This window comes from Mus caroli, unplaced genomic scaffold (assembly GCF_978045245.1).
Source record: "Mus caroli unplaced genomic scaffold, Mus_caroli_1 scaffold_13, whole genome shotgun sequence".
Taxonomy (NCBI): domain Eukaryota; kingdom Metazoa; phylum Chordata; class Mammalia; order Rodentia; family Muridae; genus Mus; species Mus caroli.
The window spans coordinates 5,564,061-5,571,148 of record NW_028227268.1 but is presented as its reverse complement, the minus strand read 5'-3'; positions in this window follow the sequence as shown (position 1 = coordinate 5,571,148).

The window sequence follows — 7,088 nt, the reverse complement described above, 5'->3', positions numbered from 1 at the left end:
CGCTCTTTAAGTAGCGCATGGCAGGTACCCTTTTCTGTCTTCCTATTCCCTCAGTGTTATTCAAGGGCCAGACACCAGGGACCACAGTACAAGGGTGAAGCTTCAGTGTCTTGCAAGAATCACCGATTGCTGATACATATCTTATGCAAGGAAGGGACTTACAAAACACATTCATGACCTTGGCAACCTGAATCTGGACCGTGACCCTCGTCAACCAGTCCTGGGGCATCTGCTCAATAAACTATCCCAGTTTGACTGAGATCAGTGTTTGTGTGGCTTGTGAGGCGATTCCTGGCCCCCAACACATCTCATACTATGACACATACCTGAGGAAATACGAAAGGGGAGATGATGTATTTAAGTTCCTGGTTTCGCCAGTTTTAATCCAAAATCGACTGGATCCATTGCTTCTGGTCAGAGCCAAAATGGAGTATCTTGATATCAGAAGTGTATGGTGAGGGCTTGAAGTGGATACTTCAGTTTTCTTTGGAAAGTCAGCTGGAGATTGAAATCGCTGCAGAGAACCATTTCTAAACAGGTCCGCTTCCCCCCGTATCCTAGTAACCGTTCTTTTCCACTGCCTCAGGTGAGCGGTGGGCTAGAGCGGAGGCTGAAGCATTTAAGAACCATCATGAAAAGTAGGTTTGAAAAAAAAAATCAAAGCAACAAGGGCTCCTTCCAATCTGTTTGCCCGTTCACAAGTGTCTGACTAGGGCTACCAAGGGCTCCTCAGTGAGAGCCGTCCACAGTCATCTCCCCTTGTCTCAGACCTCCAGCACTTCTGATGGGAGGAGCATCCCATACTGATGGGAGTATCCCATACTGATGGCAGCATGCCATACTGATAGAAGGAGCATCCCATACTGATGGGAGCATCCCATACTGATGGGAGCATCCTATACTGATGGCAGCATGCCATACTGATGGAAGGAGCATCCCATACTGATGGGAGCATCCCATACTGATGGCAGCATGCTATACTGACGGAAGGAGCATCCCATACTGATGGGAGCATCCCATACTGATGGGAGGAGCATCCCATACTGATGGGAGGAGCATCCCATACTGATGGGAGGAGCATCCCATACTGATGGGAGGAGCATCCCATACTGATGGGAGCATCCAATGGGGATTTAGATGCTAACTGTGACACTTAAGCAGGTGTGAACTTTGCAATCCCTGCACACAGCAGGCAGCCTGAGCTCCTCCGCCGCACTCCCTAATAAATCTGGCTCTCCATTGCTTTTGGAATAAAAACTAACTTTCCTACAGAAAAAGCAAACCATTTGCCTTTATTCTTAGGCCAAAATCTATATAGATTTCTCAAGGGGTGTAAGGCTTTCTACTCAACAGTAAGTAATTAGTTCTGTAGGTGTCTGTGTCTTTCTTTTCCCTCTTCCTCTTCCTCCTCCTCCTCTTCCTTCTTCTTCTTCTTCTTCTTCTTCTTCTTCTTCTTCTTCTTCTTCTTCTTCTTCTTCTTCTCCTTCTTCTCCTCCTCCTCCTCCTCTTCTTCCTCCTTCCCCTCTCCCCCTCTTCCTCCTCCTCCGAGTGTGTGTGGGGAGGGGAGGAGTCAACAGTGACCTATGTAACTGAGGATGGTTTTGAACTCTGATCCTCCTACCTTCACATCCCAAGTGCCTGCATCACCACACCCATGTTATGTTTGGCTGGGGATTGACTCCAGGGTTTAGTGTGATCAAGCAAACTCTTTACCAACCGAGCCAAGTTCCCTATCTCCCCACCCACTGTCCTCTTACCTCTTTGTAATAAAGTAATTTGGAAACAGGAGTCTTATCAGAGAAGGCCAAGGATAAACTGCAGCACGAGGGTCCATGATACGAGACAGGGTTTCAGGCATGTGCATGCCATTTCTTTTTTTTCTTTCTTTCTTTCTTTCTTTCTTTCTTCCTTCCTTTTTTTTCTTTTTTTTTTCTTTTTTTTTTTTTTTTTTTTGTCTCCAGGAGCAGAGAAGTAGGCTCCCAGGGATCCAGTGAGTAGCTGTCTGAATGTAGTCCTACCATCCTCCCTTCCCCTTCGACAAGGAACAAGGGGACACATGACCCAGATGACCCTCCCTGACATCCCATTAACAAAACTCCATCTTGACGGGTGGTGGTGACACACGCGCCTTTAATCCCACCAGAGGCAGGAGGGGTCTCTGAGTTAGATACCAGCCCACTCTACAGAGCGAGTTCCAGGACAGCCAGAGGTACACACAGGAACACTGTCTTGAAAAACTAAACCAGGGCTGGTGAGATGGCTCAGTGGGTAAGAGTACCCGACTGCTCTTCCGAAGGTCCAGAGTTCAAATCCCAGCAACCACATGGTGGCTCACAACCATCCGTAACGAGACCTGGCGCCCTCTTCTGGAGTGTCTGAAGACAGCTACAGTGTACTTACATATAATAAATAAATAAATCTTTAAAAAAAAAAAAAAGAAAAAAAAAGAAAAACTAAACCAATCAAACAAAAAACAACACCAAAAACCAAAACTCCATCCCAGGGTCAGCCTAGATTCAAAGGAGGAAATCCCATCTCTATGGTAGTTAGTTGCTCAATTCCCCAGAGAAGAGAGCAGCTGGTCACCCTGACACGCCCCCTACTGGTGACTAACCTGCACAGCACCAGGATAGGCCTTTCAGCAGCCCCAGAAGCCTCAGGCTGCCTGGTGGTCATTGTCACAGATTGAGCTCTTTGTCCTCAGTTCAGGGTTGAAGCCTGACCCCCCCCCCAGGCCACGGCTTTAGGCTTTGGGGAGTAACTGGGAATAGATGAAGGTGGAGTCCCAACAAGGGGGAGTCACTGAAAAGAGGAAAAGACACCAGAGTGCCCTATTTCTTCCCAATGTGAGGACACTCACATTGCCACTGAGAGAGAGAGAGAAAGAGAAAGAGAGAGAGAGAGAGACCCCTTCACCAGAACCAGCCATGCTGGTTCCCCACGGGACTTCCAGCTTCAAGAACCAGGTAAGATGGCCATGTATGGGCTGGCGAGATGGCTCAGTGGTTAAGAGCACCGACTGTTCTTCCGAAGGTCTCTAGTTCAAATCCTAGCAACCACATGGTGGCTCACAACCATCCGTAACGAAATCTGATGCCCTCTTCTGGAGTATCTGAGGACAGCTACAGTGTACTTACATATAATAAATAAATCTTAAAAAAAAAAAAAAAGATGGCCATGTATAGTGGTATACATCTTTAATCCCAGTACTCCGGAGGCATGGGCGGACAGATCTCTATGATAGGTTATCCTAGACAACACGGTGAGAATTCCTCCCACTCCCCCAAAAAACGGAGGTCAGAGGAAAATTTACAGGAGTTAATTGTTTTCTTCCACCAAGTGAGTCCTGGGGACGGAGTTCAGGTAGCCCGGCTTGGCAGAGAGTGGCTTTAGCAGCTGTGTCATCTCAACCCTTTGATAGCTGTGCTTTGCTGTTCCCCTGACCCCCCCCCCCCGCACCACCCACTCACATGGCACCTTTACAAGGTCTTCCCTGGGAAGAGAAGTAACTGAACAGCTTGTGTCTTAATCTCCAGATAGGCTCTCAGGTCGGGGGAACAGCTGCTCAAATCAGCCATTGAGGAATCTAGCCGCATCCCTGAGTGCCCCAAGAGAACAGGATTGGCTACGTAAATAAATAATGATCAACTCAGACCCTGGGACACTTGGCAGCCATCAACATTTCCTTTTCAAAGCATCCTGGGAGACTGGAAGACTTGAGGGTAGTATATAGAACGCTGCAGAAACAGAGGGCGAAATGACCTTATTTAGAAGGAGGCTGAGTCTTACTTTCCTGCACGTGGCCTCAAGACAGAGAGGGCACACAGGGACACATCCTGGGGACCTATTATTGAACCAAGGCCTAACTTCACAAAGATGAGAAGCTGAAATGCCCCTGAGTGCCCCAGCTCTGGTGAGAGGGGGTCTTTCCTAGCTGTGAGGAAGATGCAGACCGGCAAGCCGGATTTGAACTCTGGACCTTTGGAAGAGCAGTCGGGTGCTCTTACCCACTGAGCCATCTCACCAGCCTGACAACTTTCTTTTTAAAAATTATTTTACACTTTTTACATATGTGAGTGTTTTGCACAGGTATGTCTCTGCACCACATACCTGATGCCCAAGGAAACCGGAAAAGGGTGTCAGACATCCCAGGAATTGAACCCTGCTCCTCTGTTAAGAACTCTATTAAGAGCCAATGCTCTTAGCCTCTGAGCCATCTCAGCTCTTAGAGTGGAGACATAGGCCAGCAGGTCCAGCTTTACTGTGGGTAGAATCATCCCCTAAGCAGAGAATCCTAGACTAAAAATGAAGAGTTAACCGGCCTTGTATTTGACAGCCCATTCTTTACTGCAGATGCAATATAAAGCTGTAGTGACAATTTTGGAATTTTGGTTTCTTTAAAAAAAAAAAACAAAAACCAAACACACACACACACACACACACACACACACACACACACACACGCTGGGCGTGGTGTCGCACACCTTTAATCCCAGCACTCGGGAGGCATAGGCAGGTGGATTTCTGAGTTCGAGGCCAGCCTGGTCTACAAAGTGAGTTCCAGGACAGCCAGAGCTATACAGAGAAACCCTGTCTCCAAAAACCAAAACAAACAAACAAACAAAAAAACAAAATGAAAAAGCCAAAACCCCAAAACACAGAAATGTAAGAATATGTTTTTGTTTTAATCCCAGGTGTGGGATGTGTGGGGCTGCTTCAGATTGTCCTGCAGCAGCTGACTCCGATTTGTCTCATGCTCTCGTAGGGGCGTGATTTTGTTGGCAGCAGATTCTGTGATTATGCAACTTCAGGAATTCTGGGAACTCTTCAGAGCGTATATAAGTGCTAGGGCCCGAGACACTGGGTTGGATGGTGGTTAGTTGCTGTTGATCTACGTTTGTTAAAAGTTGAGTGTGAAGAAGAAACAAGAAGAAAAAAAAAATAGCAAAGATCAAACTTGCTCCAAGGAACTCAACACCCCTAATCAGCAGGAAGTAATCTAATGATAATGCTGCCCTTGGGGTAGAGGGGTGGAAGCAAAAAGAACCCACAAAGTAGCTAAAGTCTGGCCACACAAGCCACCTCAGGCTTCTGCAATGAGGGGATAACCTAGAATGTTGAGCTGAAATAAATTGTAGCAAAACAGGAGGGAAGGAAACTAAGACAATGTGACTGTGCCCATCTCCCTGCAGAATTAGTCTTCAGTTTCTGGGGTTAAAAAAGGGGGGAAGGGCCTGGCGTGGTGGTGCACGCCTTTAATCCCAGCACTCAGGAGGCAGAGGCAGGCGGATTGCTGAGTTCGGATTGCTGAGTTCGAGGCCAGCCTGGTCTACAAAGTGAGTTCCAGGACAGCCAGGGCGATACAGAGAAACCCTGTTTCAGGGGGGAAAAAAAGGGGGGGGGAGGGGAGCTGGAGAGATGGCTCAGTGGTTAAGAGCATCAACTGGGGCTGGTGAGATGGCTCAGTGGGTAAGAGCACCCGACTGCTCTTCCGAAGGTCAGGAGTTCAAATCCCAGCAACCACATGGTGGCTCACAACCATCCGTAAGGAGATCTGACTCCCTCTTCTCGAGTGTCTGAAGACAGCTACAGTGTACTTACATGTAAATAAATAAATCTTTAAAAAAAAAAAGAGCATCAACTGCTCTTCTGAAGGTCATAAATTCAAATCCCAGCAACCACATTGTGGCTCACAACCATCCATAATGAGATCTGATGCTCTCTTCTGGTGTGTCTGAAGACAGTTACAGTGTACTTAGGTATAATAATAAATAAATCTTTAAAAAAAGTTGTTAGGGCCTGGTAGTGGCCCTAACACTCAAGAGGCAGAGGCAGGCAGATCTCTGAGTTCGAGGCCAGCCTGGTTTACAGAGTGAGTTCCAGGACAGTCAGGGTCACACAGAGAAACCCTGTCTAAAAAACAAAACAAAACAAAACAAAATAAAAATTGTTTATGTATGTCTGTGTACCATGCATAGGCCTGGTGCCCACTGAGGCCAAAGTAGGGCATCAGATCCCCTGGAACTGGAGTTACAGATGCCACCATGTGGGTGCTGGCAACAGAGCCCAGGTCCTCCTTCCCTCTTTCTTCTTCCTTTTCCTCCTCCTCCTCCTTTTTCTTCTTTCTTCTTCTTCTTCTTCTTCTTCTTCTTCTTCTTCTTCTTCTTCTTCTTCTTCTTCTTCCTCTTCTTCTTCCTCCTCCTCCTCCTCCCCCTCCTTCTTCTTCAGACTTATTTATTTATTTTGTGTATATTGAGTATACTGTAGCTGTACAGATGGTTGTGAGCTTTCATGTGGTTGTTGAGAATTGTATTTAGAACCTCTGCTCTCTCTGGTCAACCCCACTCTCCCTGGTTATCCCTGCTCGCTCCGGCCCAAAGCTTTATTTATTATTTATACATAAGTAGCTGACTTCAGATTGACCGGAGACTGTGGAGAGGTGGCAGCTCGCTCGCTCTCTCTCTCTCTCTCTGTCTTGTGTGTCCTTACCTTCACCGCCGGGAGGCCCGTCCCGGGTCCTGTGGACCAGGCGTTTGGAGCTGTTCTGGAGCGGGGTAGGAGGGGGTCGGTTTGGATCCGTCCGGGGACCGCCTCCGATTTTCTCCCCTCCCTTCTCTGTCTCCAACTATGGTCGCCCACCCCACCACGGCGGCTCCCGGGCGTCTTTCCTGTCTGGCTCTTCTGTGTCCACGAGGGGCGATAAGGAGGTCCGCCAGTTCCTCCTGCCTTCTGTTTTTCATAACCCACGCACGCACGCACGCACCCACCACAGCGGGGAACAATCATGGAGGAGGAGGGTTCCCAGGCTGCCCTTTGAGAATAAAATGGGAGGCCAGTACCAAAGTTTTTTGGATAGAGCACCACAACTGACTACACACTAACCCGTTTGGCTGCCTTCCTTCTCAAGGCACGGATCATCCCAGCATGGGAAAGACCTCCCTCCCCCTTTCCCTTTTGACCCATTTTCACTCTGCCACCATACACTGAATAAAATAAAATTTAAAAAATGAAAAAAAAAAAAAAAGTAGCTGTCTTCAGACATCCCAGAAGAGGGCACCAAATCTCATTACAGGTAATTGTGAGTCACC